A 16,810-nucleotide genomic window follows, 5' to 3' on the forward strand; every position below is an offset into this window, starting at 1 on the left:
AACTTGCTTGTTTAAGACTTTTAAAGTGTTGCCATAGATAGTAGTGTCGTCGGTATAAATGTCTACGACTGATCTTAGGATGTGATTTAGGAGATCATTGATGTAGATTAGGAAGTGAGGTGAGCCCATAATGGACCCCTGAGGGACGCCAGCATTAATACTATCAGATTCTGATTTCTGCACACCAATCACTACTCTTATGGACCTATCAGAGACAAATGGATTAATAATGTAGAAGATATTTCCAGCTATACGTAGCTGGAGATTTTGTGGAGTAGACCTTTATTCCATACCCAATGTTGTACAAGGTCAGGGATAAGATACTATTTTTTGTTATTTCATATGGGTAGAATTTACAACAATAACTACTCAATGACTTTTTGTTATACGACCTTTTTGTCATCGCGGTAAGGATTTTGTTTGTTTTTCATATGGATAGCATTCTATACAAGTACATTATGTAAAATAGCTTCGAAAGATGCAAAATTGAAAACAAATTAGAACTTTGCAGGCGTAAGTCGACTAAACATGTTAATCCTTCGTTATATAATACGTTAAAGTCGGTAAATTTGTAAGAATTTCTCTATCCATCTGTAGTTAGCTCAGGCAGTAACGAATAAAACTGTAACGCTAAGGTTTCGATTCTAGTTAATGTCATATAGTTTTAACTTTTCAAATCAATTGGGTACAATATAATAAGAGATAAGTTGCTCTACAATAATAGATAGGAAATCTGCATCGTTGATATATCATATTTTAGAGTATTTTACGATCAGGCAACGCCGGGCGGGATGTTAGTTTTAAAATAAAACTATTCGATGATTCTATGTGATTTTTGTTGTACGAACTTTTCATTCCGTCACGCGTAGGATTTATCAGTTTTTTTTTTCTAATAGATAGAATATTGTATAACTACCTTTTTTCTCATTAAAAAATTAAGCTATTTGATAATTTCACATAATTTTTGTGGTACGACGTTTTCTTTTCGTCCCAAGCGAGATTTTTTTTCTTGTTCATATAGGTAGATTTCTGTACAGGTACTATATTTCTTATTTTATATAAAACTATTCGATAATTTTAGTTGATTTCTCGTTGTACATTTTCTTTCCGTCACGATTTAAATTTTGTTCGTTTTTTTTCATAAGGCTAGAACTTTGTACAATACATTCTTTCTTTTTTGTTTTTTAAATAAAATTACTCGATGATTTTACGTTATTTTTGTTATACGACGTTTTTTTTTGTCCCGGTTTAGATTTTTTTTATATATAACAGAATTTTCTTATTTAAAAGTAACTTATCTTGCTTTTAGTAACAACTAGCCTAGGTGTCCGGCGTTGTCCGGGTGTTTGGAGGTATGTGTTGAGCAAAAAAAAAAAAAAAAAGGAGTAATAGGCAGGACAGATCGAACCTGTACCGCAAAGGAGAAGAAGAACGTGAAAAACCCTGACGTCATTACTGTTGTGCCCATCGCTAAACCGGAAGTAATGTATGTTTAAATTAAGGCTAGACAATCGAATAAAAGGGGATGACTTTCGAAAAAATCGGCAAAAAGCGACTTTTTCCTGTACAAAAATACCCAATTGAGGATTAAGGAAATAATGTTTTTGGCCAATTTTTCGATAATTTTCGTCCGAAAGATCAACCTTCAAAATGATATCAATCTCGTGAACATCCATCGTTTCTGTCGAAAGTTTTAGGCAGACATATCAACATACATACATACATACATACATACATACATACATACATACATACATACATACATACAAGAACCAGACAGGTGAGATTAATATTATAGACTAGCCTAGGTTTCCGGCGTTGTCCAGCGTCGCCTGACTGTTTGGAGGTGAGTGTTGAGCAAAAAGAAAAAGTGGTAGTAGGCAGGCAGGCTCGAACCCGTACCGCTAAGGAGAAAAGGAACTTAAAAAAAACAAAAACAAAATGTGACGCCTTTGCTGTTGCGCCCATCGCTAACCCAGAAGTGATAATTGTTTAAATTAAGGCTAGTCCATCGGAAAGAGGGAATGACTTTCGAAAATATCAGCGAAAAGAGCGACCCCTCCATATATAAAAGTGCCCGCTTGAGGGTGAAGGAATTAATGTTTTTGGCCAATTTTTCGATATTTGTCATCCTTCAAAACTATACTGATCTCGTAAAAATATGTAGCCTCCGTTGAATGTTTTAGGCAGGCACACATACATACATACATACATACATATACATACCTGCATACATACAGCTGAGATTTATATTATAGACTAGCCTGGGTGCCTGGCTTTGCCCGGGTATTTGGAGGTGTGTGTTGAACGACGACGACGACGACGACGTTTTAGTAGGCAGGCAGGCTCAAACCCGTGACCCGAAGGCGGAAAAGAAACCTGAGGCGTGTGTAAGGGTGTTGATTAAGTAAAAAAAAAAAAGAGAAAAATTGTGAGCACAAAAAAAGAAAAGAAAAATAATTAGTAGTAGGCAGGCAGGCTCGAACTCATATGGCGAAGGAAAAAAGGAACGTGAAAAAAAAAAACGTGACGCGTTAGCTGTTGCGCCCATCGTCAAACTGGAAGTGACGTAGGTTGAAATTAAGGCTAGACAATCGAAAAGAGGCGATGACTTTCGAAAATAGAAGTGTAGAAAAGTACCCAGCTGAGGGTGAAGGAATTAATGTTTGTGGCCAATTTTCGATATTTGTCGACCGAAGTCAATGAAATCCGTCGCCTCTGTCGGAAGATTTTGCGAGACATATAAACATAGATACATTTAAACAGACAGGTGATATTTATATTATAGATGGGTTGCACACTACTTTTATTCATAACAACACATTTATAATAAGTTAAAACGCGAAAAACTCATCCATCTAAGTAGGGAAGAAACTTATCTTGCATTTGATATGAAGTAAGTAATAATGTTATCACCTAAAATGCATTGCCCGTATTCAACCATCTCATTTTATGTAATGTCTTAAAAGTAGAAAAAAAAACTTTTAAAATTTCAAAACAAAAACCATCAAATAACTTTCTTCTAATGCTATATATTAAATCCTCTAAAAAGAAAATGTTTTAGAATGAAACAAGGAACATATTTTATATGTTTTATAAAGAAATATTCAATACATAACGAGAAAAATCAAGATAAAAATTTAAAACATCCAAAACAAAATAAATTAGATAGACAGATAATTATGCCCAGACAAGCGAACGCGTTTATCAGATTAGGTCGGCAGAAGTAGTAGACAATATATTACGTCCTGGCGCGTTTGCGCAAAAAGGATGTTGTTTTAATTACATAAAACAAATCCTATTTATCGTTTTAAAAGATGAAGTTATTCATATATTGCATTCTTTTATTTTCTTCCTTTGAAGATTGTAATGCTAGGTATGGGGCAGCCAACATTGCCCTGTTTTTTATTGAAACAAACTGAGAGCTCTTTTTAGTATCTTTGCTGTTCCCTTAAGTGCAATTGTCTAGATCTCTTTTACACTTGGTTCACCAGGAATATTATTTAGGTAGGACTTCAGGTTCTCATTCATAAGTCCTGTGGCACCTATGATAACTGGCATGATTGATATCTCCTTAAGATTCCAGTTTCTTCTCATATCATACATGAGACCTTGATATTTTTTCTGTTTCTCGCTTTCAGCTCTGTTCAGACCGTGATCATTAGGGACACTCACTTCAACCAAGGTTGCCACTCTTGAAGTATTTGGTGAATTTTTAATTAAATATTATCTTTTAAAAAGGAGTCCTATTCATTTGAATAGTATACCACGTGTTGTAATTGTATCTTGCATTTAGCTGATAAAGAATTTGCAGAGTATTTAATTAAGATACATGATAAATTCAATGTTGCATATTAGATAAAACAAAAATCACGAAAAATATCTCGAATCTAAACTGTTCTAAAAACATAGGTTGCTGAATATTGACAGGCCTGATTAGATGAGCAATCGATATGCTTTTACATGTGGGCGTATGCATGTCAGAGGGATGAAGATTCTCGCATATCTTTTATAGCGGTGTTAGTCAAGCACATTTTATTAAAAAAGAAAACGAAGTTAATTTTTGGTTTAATTTTCTTAAATTTCCTAAAAAATAAATTTGCATAAAGTAAAATAAGTGTCGATAAAGTACACGGCTAGATAGATGTATATAAGTTAAATGGGGATCATGCATAGTTGTATATAAGTATATAAACAGGTGTATATAAGTTGTGTGGTGTACACGAACAGGTGTATATAAGTTCCAGAATGTACATGAACACATGTATATACATATATATATATATATATATATATATATATATATATATATATATATAAGATAAGATCGTGGTGCAAAAGGACAATTTTATATATATTTCGTGGTGTACAGAGATACGTGTATACAAGTTCCGTTATGTGCAACATCAGGCGTATATAAGTGCCGCCTTGTACATAAAACGGTGTATAGATGTATTGTGGTGTACACTGGTAGTTGTATATACCTTTCGAAGTGTACACAGGATAGATGCCTATACTTTCCGTGGTATACATAAATAAGTGCATATAATTTCTATGGTGTACATAAATAAGCATACAAAATTTCTGTGGTGTACATGAATAAGTGTATATAATTTCTGTGGTGGACACAAATAAGTGTATACAGTTTCTGTGATGTACACAAATAACTGTATATAATTTCTATGGTGTACATAAATAAGCGTACAAAATTTCTGTGGTGTACATAAATAAGTGTATATAATTTCTGTGATGTACACAAATAAGTGTATATAATTTCTATGGTGTACATAAAAAGTGTATATAATTTCTGTGGTGTACGCAAATATGTGTATATAAAATCTGTGGTGTACATAAATAAGTGTATATCATTTCATGTGGAGTACACAAATAAGTGTATATAATTTCTGTGATGTATACAAATAAGCATATATAAATTTTGTCGTGTACGCAAATAATTGTATATATTTTTTGTCGTGTACACAAATAACTGTATATAATTTCTGCGGTGTACAGAAATAATTGTAAATATTTTCTGTGGAGTACATAGATAAGTGTATATAATTTCTGTGGTGTACATAGATTAGTGTATATAATTTCTGTGGTGTAAACAAATAATTGTATATAATTTCTGTGGTGTATACAAATAAGCATATATAAATTTTGTCGTGTACACAAATAATTGTATATAATTTTTGTCGTGTACACAAATAAGTGTATATAATTTCTGTGGTGTACATAGATTAATGTATATAATTTCTGTGGTGTACATAAATTAATGTATATAATTTCTGTGGTGTACACAAATAACTGTATATAATTTCTGTGGTGTATACAAATAAGTGTATATAATTTCTGTGGTGTACATAGATTAGTGTATATAATTTCTGTGGTGTACATAGATTAATGTATATAATTTCTGTGGTGTACACAAATAAGTGTATATAATTTCTGTGGTGTACATAGATTAGTGTATATAATTTCTGTGGTGTATACAAATAAGTGTATATAATTTCTGTGGTGTACATAGATTAGTGTATATAATTTCTATGATGTACATAGATTAGTGTATATAATTTCTGTGGTGTACATAGATTAATGTATATAATTTCTGTGGTGTACACAAATAAGTGTATATAATTTCTGTGGTGTATACAAATAAGTGTATATAATTTCTGTGGTGTACATAGATTAGTGTATATAAATTCTGTGGTGTACATAGATTAATGTATATAATTTCTGTGGTGTATACAAATAACTGTATATAATTTCTGTGGTGTATACAAATAAGTGATTATAATTTCTGTGGTGTACATAGATTAGTGTATATAAATTCTGTGGTGTACATAGATTAATGTATATAATTTCTGTGGTGTACACAAATAACTGTATATAATTTCTGTGGTGTATACAAATAAGTGTATATAATTTCTGTGGTGTATACAAATAAGTGTATATAATTTCTGTGGTGTACATAGATATATGTATATAATTTCTGTGGTGTACACAAATAAGTGTATATAATTTCTGTGGTGTACATAGATTAGTGTATATAATTTATGTGGTGTATACAAATAAGTGTATATAATTTCTGTGGTGTACACAAATAAGTGTATATAATTTCTGTGGTGTACACAAATAAGTGTATATAATTTCTGTGGTGTACATAGCTTAGTGTATATAATTTCTGTGGTGTATACAAATAAGTGTATATAATTTCTGTGGTGTACACAAATAAGTGTATATAATTTCTGTGGTGTACACAAATAAGTGTATATAATTTCTGTGGTGTACATAGATTAGTATATATAATTTCTGTGGTGTACACAAATAAGTGTATATAATTTCTGTGGTGTACATAGATTAGTGTATATAATTTCTGTTGGTCGAAATTACTCAAACGTGTTGAATTTCTAACTAAAGTTTTGTTTTTACTTCGCATACATCGTATAAATCAAAATATCTTGAAACTACTAAGACTGCGTTTATGGAAACTTCTGTTTAGTTTAGATCTTATTATGTGAAAATAGAAAATACCCAGCCATGATACTGTTGGTTTTTCAGGGTTCCTTATTAGACAATGTTTCAAAATGAATTAATAAAATATTGGCCAAATATGGAAATTTAGTTATGTTATTTATACATGCATATTTGGCCTAATGGTTAGGATGAGTAAAATCAATAAGTTATAAATTGTTGTATTAGTGTAACCTTTTTTTATAGTATATTAAACTTATTAACGTTTATGTTGTTAAATGTTGGACTATGTTTTTTTAAAATATTTTCTTAATATTTAATTATGTTTTAAATGAATGTTCACGAATAGTTTGTACATTTGTTTTTAAGGAAATAATACGTCCGTAAATAATAGATTTACATTCATATCTGATTTACCTCTGCACTCCATGTTTAAAAAGGATGTGTCCTCTATAGTATCAGATCTGACCGAATGGTTAATTGTAGGCATAGACCAATTCATACCATCTAAAAAATTTCAACAAAAACCCAACAGCCAGCCATGGTTCTCCCCAGAATGTGCTGCTGCTATCGCGCACAGAAATCACTTTTTCCATAGCTACCAACGTAATAGATGTACTGAGACTAAAGCTGCTTTCAAGTCTGCCAGCAACCACTGTAAAAGAGTAATAAAAATGCAAGAGAGCTATATGCCCAGTCTGTTAAATCCAAGGTAGCTGATCAGCGGCTTGGATCCCACCAGTTTTGGCAAATAACAAATAAGATCCTGAACAGAAGTGTCCGTTCTATACCAACCATTATCAATGGACCAGAGGTTATCTCGTCAGCGTCAGACAAGGCCAAACTATTTGCAAACACAGAACAAACTAGGTAACATACAAATATCCGTGCATGAGGTCGCCAAGCTAATAAAGAACCTAGATTCCAGTAAAGCAACTGGCCCTGATGGCATCCCAATTATAGTGTTAAAAAAGCTTCAACCAGAACTTGCTCCCATACTTACGAAACTATTTAAGCGCTGCCTTAAGGAGAAGTGCTTTCCGACTCCCTGGAAGACCTCTTCAGTTTACCCTATATTTAAGAATTCAGGTGATAAGTCATCTCCCTCTCAATACAGATCTATAAGTCTCCTGTGTGTAATGAGTAAGTTGCTGGAATACATATTAAATAGAGAAATAGTCAACCACCTCAGCAGGAATAACCTTCTTAGTGACACACAATATGGTTTCCGCTCTGCAAGATCTACCGCAGATGTGCTGACGGTTATATCCCACAGGATAAGTGAATCTCTTGACAAAGGCTTCCTTTCTAGGGCAATTGCTCTTGACATATCAAAGGCCTTTGACAAGGTATGGCATAAGGGTCTACTTCACAAGATTTCCAGCTACGGTATAACTGAAAATGTTTTCTCAATCATTAAATCATTTCTGTCCGATAAGCTCATAAGAGTAGTGGTAGATGGACAAAAATCGGAGGCCTGCAATATAAATGCTGGAGTCCCTCAGGGGTCAATCCTGGGCCCAACTCTCTTCCTGATCTACATCAATGACCTCCCTAAACACATACTTAAATCATTCGTTGACATCTATGCTGATGACACGACCATCTACGGCAACACATCAAAGGCTGTAAATGACAAAGTTTTCTCTGATTCTCTCTCCTCTGATCTCGAGCACGTGGTTCAGTGGGGGAAGATGTGGCTGGTTACTTTTAATGCATCCAAAACCAAACTCCTATCCTTACATCATCAACGCTCTGATCCCCATCTGGCATCAATTGTGATGGATAGCTCTCGTCTGGGTGAGGCTCCGTGTTTTGACAAGCTTCTGGGTTTGACCTTTACTCCTGATCTGAAATGGAACATGTACATCAAGTCTGTTGCCAAGGTCGCTGGAAAGATGGTGGGATCCTTCTACCGCTCCAGAAGATATCTCACTACTGATGCAATTCTCTATCTATATAAAAGCCAAGTACGTCCAAGGATGGAATACTGTTGCCATATCTGGGCAGGAGCTGCTAAAAACAGCCTATCCTGCCTTGACAGAGTACAAAATAGACTTCGTGGCTTAGTGGGGGATGCCCTTTTCTCTACCCTGCAACTTCTCTCCCACAGAAGAGACGTTGCGAGCCTGTCCTTGTTTTATCGTTATTTCCATGGCAGATGCTCGTCTGAACTCCAATCTCTGGTCCCCCCTCGCCAATCTTTCACGAAAAACACCCGTCTAGCTGAATCCACTGTGAAAAATTTCCCCCACTCTATATCTGTGCCTAAATCAAAACGCGGATTCCATGAACAAAGCTTCTTTCTTAGAACTGCACGCCTGTGGAACTCTGTTCCGTCTGCCTGCTTCCCTCCGGACTACAACTTGAATGTCTTCAAGTCCAATGTTAACAAATTCCTAATGAACCGCCCCCTTAAGTAAACACTTCATCAAATCTCCTCACTAACTTAATGTACTTGCAATAACCCTTATCCCTGAGTGGCTTCCGGGCCTTGATAAGTGGTGATCACTGTGTAAAATATATATATATATATATATATATATATATATATATATATATATATATATATATAAGCCATTGATTGTTTTTGCTGCTGCTGCTGCTACTACTACTACTACTACTACTACTACTACTACTACTACTACTACCACCACCACTACTACCACCACCACTACTACCATTGATCAGTACAGACCTGAAACTACTGACAACTACTCCATCTTGAGACGTATTTGGCTCTTATATGGATAGCGGATTACGTCCCGAATTAGGTACTTTCTGGGGCGAGAATGGTCCAACTATTTTTCCTGTGACTTACATTTTACGTCCTAAAAGCTTGACAAATCAGGGTACTTTCTTTAATATTGCGGCTGAATGGAGATCAAGGCATGACTGTAAAAAACGTAGAAGTTTTATATTGGAGGCTTTAAAAGTAACTATCTACCATTTTCCCCATTGTACCACATGCTCAAGGTTGGAAGAGAAAGAATTAGAAAATTTTTTGTCGTCGCTGCTTTTGAAAATGTCGACGAATGATTAAAAAATGTGATTTGGGAGATCATTAATGGAATTTTTTGTCACAGCGAGAATGGTTAGAAGAAGGTGTTCGTACAAGTCGAAGATACGTCATTGACAATCAGGGCAACAGCGGTTTTGTTGTGGAGATGAGAGATTGTTCTGTTAAGTCCCAGTAGGTTCATTGTCCCAGGCTTTACCTTCTTTCTAAGAAGCGGTTGTTTATTAGTAATCGCTTGAGAAAAACCGACGAGGCTGGGCAGACATTTTTTGATAGACTGGAATAAGTTTATCCTAGTAACCCACCAATTACTTTGTGTCTAAACTTCTGATGAAGAGGTAAAAAATACAAATTGTGTTTTGGAGAATGGAGGGAGGGAAGAAGGAGAGATAAAGAGAGAGAGAGACAGAGAGGGAGAGAGGGAGGTAATTCCACAATTCATAGTTGGAAAATCAAGTTGGAGAAAATACGAGGAATGATGGATTTCGGGAAGGTGCATTTTGCCCAAAGGTAAAGGAAGTTTATGAATAAAACGGTGAAGACATTCGCAAGAATTACAAGTAAAAATTATCAAATAAAGAGAACTAACATACAACTTGATTATCTATCTATCTATCTATCTATCTATCTATCTATCTATCTATCCAACGAACTAACTATATATATATACACACACACACACACACACACATATATATATATATATATGGTAAAAATGGTCATTAGTAAAACCCGAGAGTGCTCGATACTATTGCAGAGCAAATATGCGTTTTATTTTTTATTACCGTTTTATCTGTTCAGTTACATATGTTTCGGTTGCCGGACCATGTTTACGATCCAGCAGCCTCGTCAGACCTTTCTGTAAGGTCTGGCGAGGCTGCTGGATCGTAAATATATATATAACTGAACAGATAAAACAATAATAAAAATAAAACGTATGTATATATATATATATATATATATATATATTCTACTTTTATATAAAAGGAACTTTGTGTGCGTTTTATGTTATTATTTCATCGGATAACACCGGAAAGTAATCGATTATTATAATTTGTAAAAATAGAATGCCAGGTGGAATTTTATAAAAGCAAAATAAATATTTTCAGCTGAAATATTGACATTTAATAGTTCACAGGAATGTTAACGTAGGAATGTTTCGGTCAGTTTTATGAATTTGGGACAAGAAAAATGGAACCAACAACTCGCAACCACAATAAATGTAAATAGGAAACAACTTGTTTGATATTTTTTTGTGAGAGACATGGCTGCATTCCAGGAACACGAAGAAGAAAGTAGTTGTAATTCAAGGTGGCCGCAGTTTTCTTTTTCACAACTACATATGTTTATTTACCCTTGACTGCCATCGTCTTTCTCCCCTACACAACTCCCAGTTACACACTGTTCAATCTAACTCTCTACGTAATCCGTGTAATTTAAAACTCACTCTCTTTTTGGGCGTCACTCTCTACGTAGCATCGAAATACATCACCTGTTGTTTTACCAGAATACACCTTGTTTATCCATTTTTCTTGTCCCAAATTCATGAAACTGACCGAAACATTCCTACGTTAACATTCCGGTGAACTATTAAATGTCAATATTTCAGCTGAAAATATTTATTTTGCTTTTATAAAATTCCACCTGGCATTCTATTTTTACAAATCATAATAATCGACTAGTTTACTTTCCGGTGTTATCCGATGAAATTATAACATAAAACGAACAACGTTCCTTTTATATAAAAGTAGAAAGATATATATATATATATATATATATATATATATATATATATATATATATATATATATATATATATATATATATGCTTCCCACCTGACTACAACTTTGATGTCTTCAAGTCCAACGTTAACAAATTCCTAATGAACCGCCCCCTTAAGTAAACACTTCATCAAATCTCCACACTAACGTACTGTACTTGCAATAACCCTTATCCTGAGTGACTTCTGAGCCTTGATAAGTGGTGACCACCGTGTAAAAAAAGAAAAAAGAAAAAAAAAGTACATCGAAACCTACTTTGGGTCTGGCTTTGTCCGTTGTCGATACAATTGCTAGATTCTATCTAATTCTGGGTTCTAGCTTTATCGTGAAAAGTGTATGCGAACGGGTATTTATATATCTATCTATAATCTCCTCTTAATGTCTAATATATATATATATATATATATATATATATATATATATATATATATATATATATATATATTTATATATATATATATGATGTCCATAGTAATAATAATGATTAAAAAATAGTGATATTTAAAACTGAAAATAAAATACGTTTAAGGTTTCGAAATTTTGTACTAGAACTGTCCGCAGGAACCCGTGGAGCAGTGGGTAGAGTACTTAAAAAAAAACAATTGCAAAAGTGATATTCTCCTGAAGGTTGAAGGTTCAATTATGTGTGAGGACAACATGAACATTCAATTAGGACCTATATTCAGAATGAGAGCACGTTACTCCCGTGAAGTAAATAAAAGCTTCCGTTCTAAAAACCGTTTAGATTCTCAAGTTTGATGGAAAAAATCCCAAGTTCGACAAGATACACGTGAAGAAGGTCGGATGTTACAGCAATTGAAACGTTGTGAAATTGACACTCAAGATGAGAATGGTTGTCCGGAGAATCCAAATAATATGAAGGACATACTTATCGTCATCGAAAAATGCATCTTGCCATTTAACTGAACCAAAAATAATTAATAAAATATAGTTTACATGTTACTTGTATAAACATTTTTCGTTATCAGTGTAAAGAATGTTACGAAAAATGTCGCCGATGCGTTAAATAACCAACTAATAATTGACATTTTCTTGTTTTTCTCACATTTTTTGTTCCATATTTTTTTCCATTTTCAAAATGCGGCAGTGTTACCAGCGCTGAGTTCTAAACCGCAATTGTAATTAAATATCCCGGTAGGCGCCAGACAGACATTTGAGGAACGACCATAGAGCGGAAAGATGAGTAATTCCTGATGCGATTTTGAGACAGCGATTTTTTTTGCCGCATTTTAAAAAATATATAACACGTTTCAACAAAAATTTAAGATAAAACTTTTATGCATCAGTGAAATGCATTCCTATTTTTTCCTTGTTTTTTTTTTTTTTGGAGGGGGTTGTTGTGTGCGGATGTAGGATTTTACAAATATAAGGTTGTAGAAGAGCTGCATATGCGTCATTACGTCAGTTTTTTATACGTATAAAAGTGAGATGACGATAGCTAAGTGATTACCGACACGGATTCACGACTAGAGTGTTTCAGGTTCGATCCTAGTTCGTTCTTCAGGAGTCTTTTATTCAGTAAGTTGGCAACTCCCACGGTCACTCTTGTAAGTATACGATGTCTTTTTCGAAAGAATTCTAATAAGAAAGATATCAGGAGAAACCAATGCCAACAATAAAAAGTCGTCTGAGTTTTACGAAATAGTGAATACACTTTTAAAAAAAGTCTATTACTACTAAACATACGGATAGAATATAAGCGAATCTTAATTGAAATGTGTTCAAGAAATTTTGTCTGTCGGTTAATCTGACCCGCTTATGTTTAAAATATAATTTTCGCAGGTTTGTTGCGCTTAAGTTAAACAACAAACTTTATTATTGGTCTACCGAGCTAAAGTTTCAAATATAATTTTTATATGCCTGTCACGCATAAGTTTGAAATGTCACTATGGCTGGTTTATCATGTTACGCTTGCGGTAAAATTTTCAAGTATCGAAACATATCTATTATAATAGAATAAATTTGCTGTTGATCCGTTAATCTGTTAAACGTAAGTTTTAAATTTCATTTTCCTTTCTTGCGCTGATTGAATTTTATAATCATTAATCTTATTCCAGTTTTATTAATCTAGATAGGGAGATGGTGGTGGCTAAGTAGTTAGCAACTTAGACCGGCAACCAGAAAGTGCTAAGTTCGTTCCACAGAAGTAGATTCTCTTGAAATGTTGGCAGCTTTCACATGGTCACTCGATAGCTTTTTAGAAATAATTCTAACTAGAAATATATCGGGGAAACCAATGCTTACTATAGAATCATCTGATTCATACGAAATGTTTTACAAATACTCTCATGAAATGTTCTCCGACGAACAGCGCATAGATTTCCAACCAACTTATTATGATTACATATTGCTCAATTTTTAAGTTCAAAACCTAATTATTCCACCTTAATGAAATAGTCATTATTGTTTTGTTATATTTCAAAATTACCTATACATTTTATTGTGACTTACCCGGTCTTAAGATGCGCTTAAATATGATATTTCATATTTCTTATTATATTATATTGGACCCAATATATAGTAATGATTTAAAAAAAAAAACAACGTCACTTCATCAGCAAAACAAAAAACAAAAAACAAACAAAGCATATGATTAAATTATTGTTCAAGACTCAATGTCTATCGCAATAAAAACATCGTTTCCGAAACGATCTTACAATTTATTGATTTTGTTTGTCCTTCCTTATGAAACCGATTTTTAATTTTAATTATAAATTATCAATCATCTTACTTTAATATATATATATATATATATTTAATAAACTTGTGTTTATGCATATATATATATATATATATATATATATATATATACGTTTTATTTTTTATTACCGTAACTTTCTGTTAAGGTACATTATTGTTTCAGCTACTCGGCCGTTTTTTTGGTCGTCTGTAGCTTCCTCAGACTTTTACAGAAAACCGGTAATAAAAAATAAAACGCATATTTGCTGGACAACAGTATTGAGCACTTTCTTCAGTTTTAATTAATTACCATTTATACTATATATATATATATATTATATATATGTTTTGTGCACATATATGTATATATATATATATATATATATATGCACAAAACACAAGTTTATTAATTTTTATTTACATATACAACACATTTACACAGGCCTGACTCTACATCTGAATTTATACGTAAATTTATCCACACACGAAAGTACAGTTGCCTCCACACACACAAGCACACAGATATCTTTTTAATGATTTATCACCCATCAAAGTTAAGCTTTACTGTAAAACATGAGTGGAACATTCTGATATCCTCTGAGAATGTATTACTCTGTCTATAAAAGACGCTAACAAGCGATAACCACAGGGGAGTAAATAAATGTTGATATTACTGCATTCAAGATATCATCCGAGTGTAAATAGCTGATTTCTTACATTGTATCTGTTTTATACAATAAATCTATTATGTTAGTACTTACTCTGTGTGTTTGACATCATGGAACCTGAATCCATTTATACTGAATATATTCCTCTAGGGATATATCAATATCTTTACATATATTACATACATGCATAAAAATACGCACCAATATATATATATATATATATATATATATATATATATTTTTATAAAGTAATAGGGTTCGTGTGTTTCTGTCTGTGTGTACAGCTCTCCATCATCAACGAAATAGAAAGGAGGTAAGAGGGTAGATCTCTCCTGGTAGAGAAACATTAGAACCCATTTTAGGATGTTTCTGTTATAGGAGACATAAGAATCTAGGCCTAATTTCTTTATATACTAGTCTACAAACCACCCCCATATCGAATGACTTATGCTCATTTGCATATCACATTATATTAAATCTCTTTAACTAATTACCTCGACCTTATTACATATTGGAAATATTCTAATCATTTCAACTGTACTATTTACAAAATCTATTTAACATTTAATTATTTAATATATTTTCATTTAATTTTATATTCGATTTATTTCACTTTACGTATATTATCAAAACAATTCATTGGCGAGCAAAGCTTTATGTTTTGGGATTGTATTGAAAATGTAATGGAAATTTCAATTTCGTTCCGTTTTAATCTTTTATATTTTACTTGCCAATATAATTGAAAGAATACAATTCAACTATCGTAATTTTATATAAATAAACAAAAACAAATATTTTAAAATAAAACTTTATTAAAAAAGAAATAATTTTATTTTTAAATGAAAAAAATCAATTTAGTAAAATAATTGTATTAAACACCCCCAGCCTTGTCAGCAAACCTGTAAACCTATAAAAGTTAACATTTCGAATGTAAACAGTGATTTTTCGATTTTGTTAGCGCTTGCCGCAATTAAAGACAATTAAAACGGAACTAACTTTATTTCCATTCTATTTTTTAAACAACCCCCAAAACATAACGCTCTCTTCCAGTTATAGCCAATGTTTTTTTAAGGCCGTTGATATTCGCAGCCGGTCGCATCAGCTGACCGGAAGTGACGTCAGACAAATCTTAAGTAAATTCTTGGCTAGAATTGTAAAAATAATTTGTTTTCTTTTGTAATAGAATTTAACAATTTCTTTCATTTTGAGCTGCTTTTTCTCCCGATTATTTTTGTTTTCTACAATTAATAAACCAGTTTACAAGTAAAAAATAAGTTGTTTTAATTTTTAATTACCAACACAGTGGCGAATTTAATTTTTCTCTCTCCCATTTTTTATTTTGAGCGGAGAATTTAACATGTCTTTTCATTTTAATTATTTGTTTTAGTTTTTCATTACTAACACAGCGGAGAATTTGGGGTACTCATGCAGAGAACGGCATGGGCGTGGCTTATCACTTGCTCAGTTGCGAAATATTTTTGTTTTTAGTAAATAATTTGTGTTTTTTGACAAAGTTTATTTTTAATAAAATTAGCGTATTTACTGATATTTTTGAACCTCGATATTACCATTCTTTCATAACACCGATCACTTTAGTCCTGCCTTCTTACACAGGTTTTCGGGTCGCTGACAACGAATCTGATAATCAACCCCACAGCAAATTTACCGTTTAGATGGTATTAACCCCTGGAGACTGGCTCTACCTGTCGCCATTTTACAGGCTTCGTTGCCCGCCCGCTAGGTGTATCAGAATTTTAGGCGGAATTTTTGACACCCCCAACAAAAAAACTGCGAATAAAATATATAAAACTCGTAATTTCTGTTTTTAAAGTGGGTTGTTTATTTTCCTTATGAAATATACTTCCAAAATAAACTATTACAGTCGTTTAAAACATAATAGAAGTATTATTTTTTATTTTTTAAAAACAATGTTTACAAAATGTCTAAGCGCGTTTCTCCGATGTTACAAGCAGCCATTTTTTTACGTATACAAATACATTGATTTTTACGAGTTCACTTTTTTTTAACTTTAAAAATCGATCTAAATTTTTCTATTAGTTCAATTTTTACGTAATTTTCAGGTTCAATGTGAAATTTTATGCTCTTTTCAATAAAGTGAATATAAATTTCTGGTAAGGTTTTTTTTATAATTTTGAGATAAATACCG

This window comes from Euprymna scolopes, chromosome 20 (assembly GCF_053919585.1).
Source record: "Euprymna scolopes isolate OS-2025 chromosome 20, ASM5391958v1, whole genome shotgun sequence".
In the NCBI taxonomy this organism is placed as follows: domain Eukaryota; kingdom Metazoa; phylum Mollusca; class Cephalopoda; order Sepiida; family Sepiolidae; genus Euprymna; species Euprymna scolopes.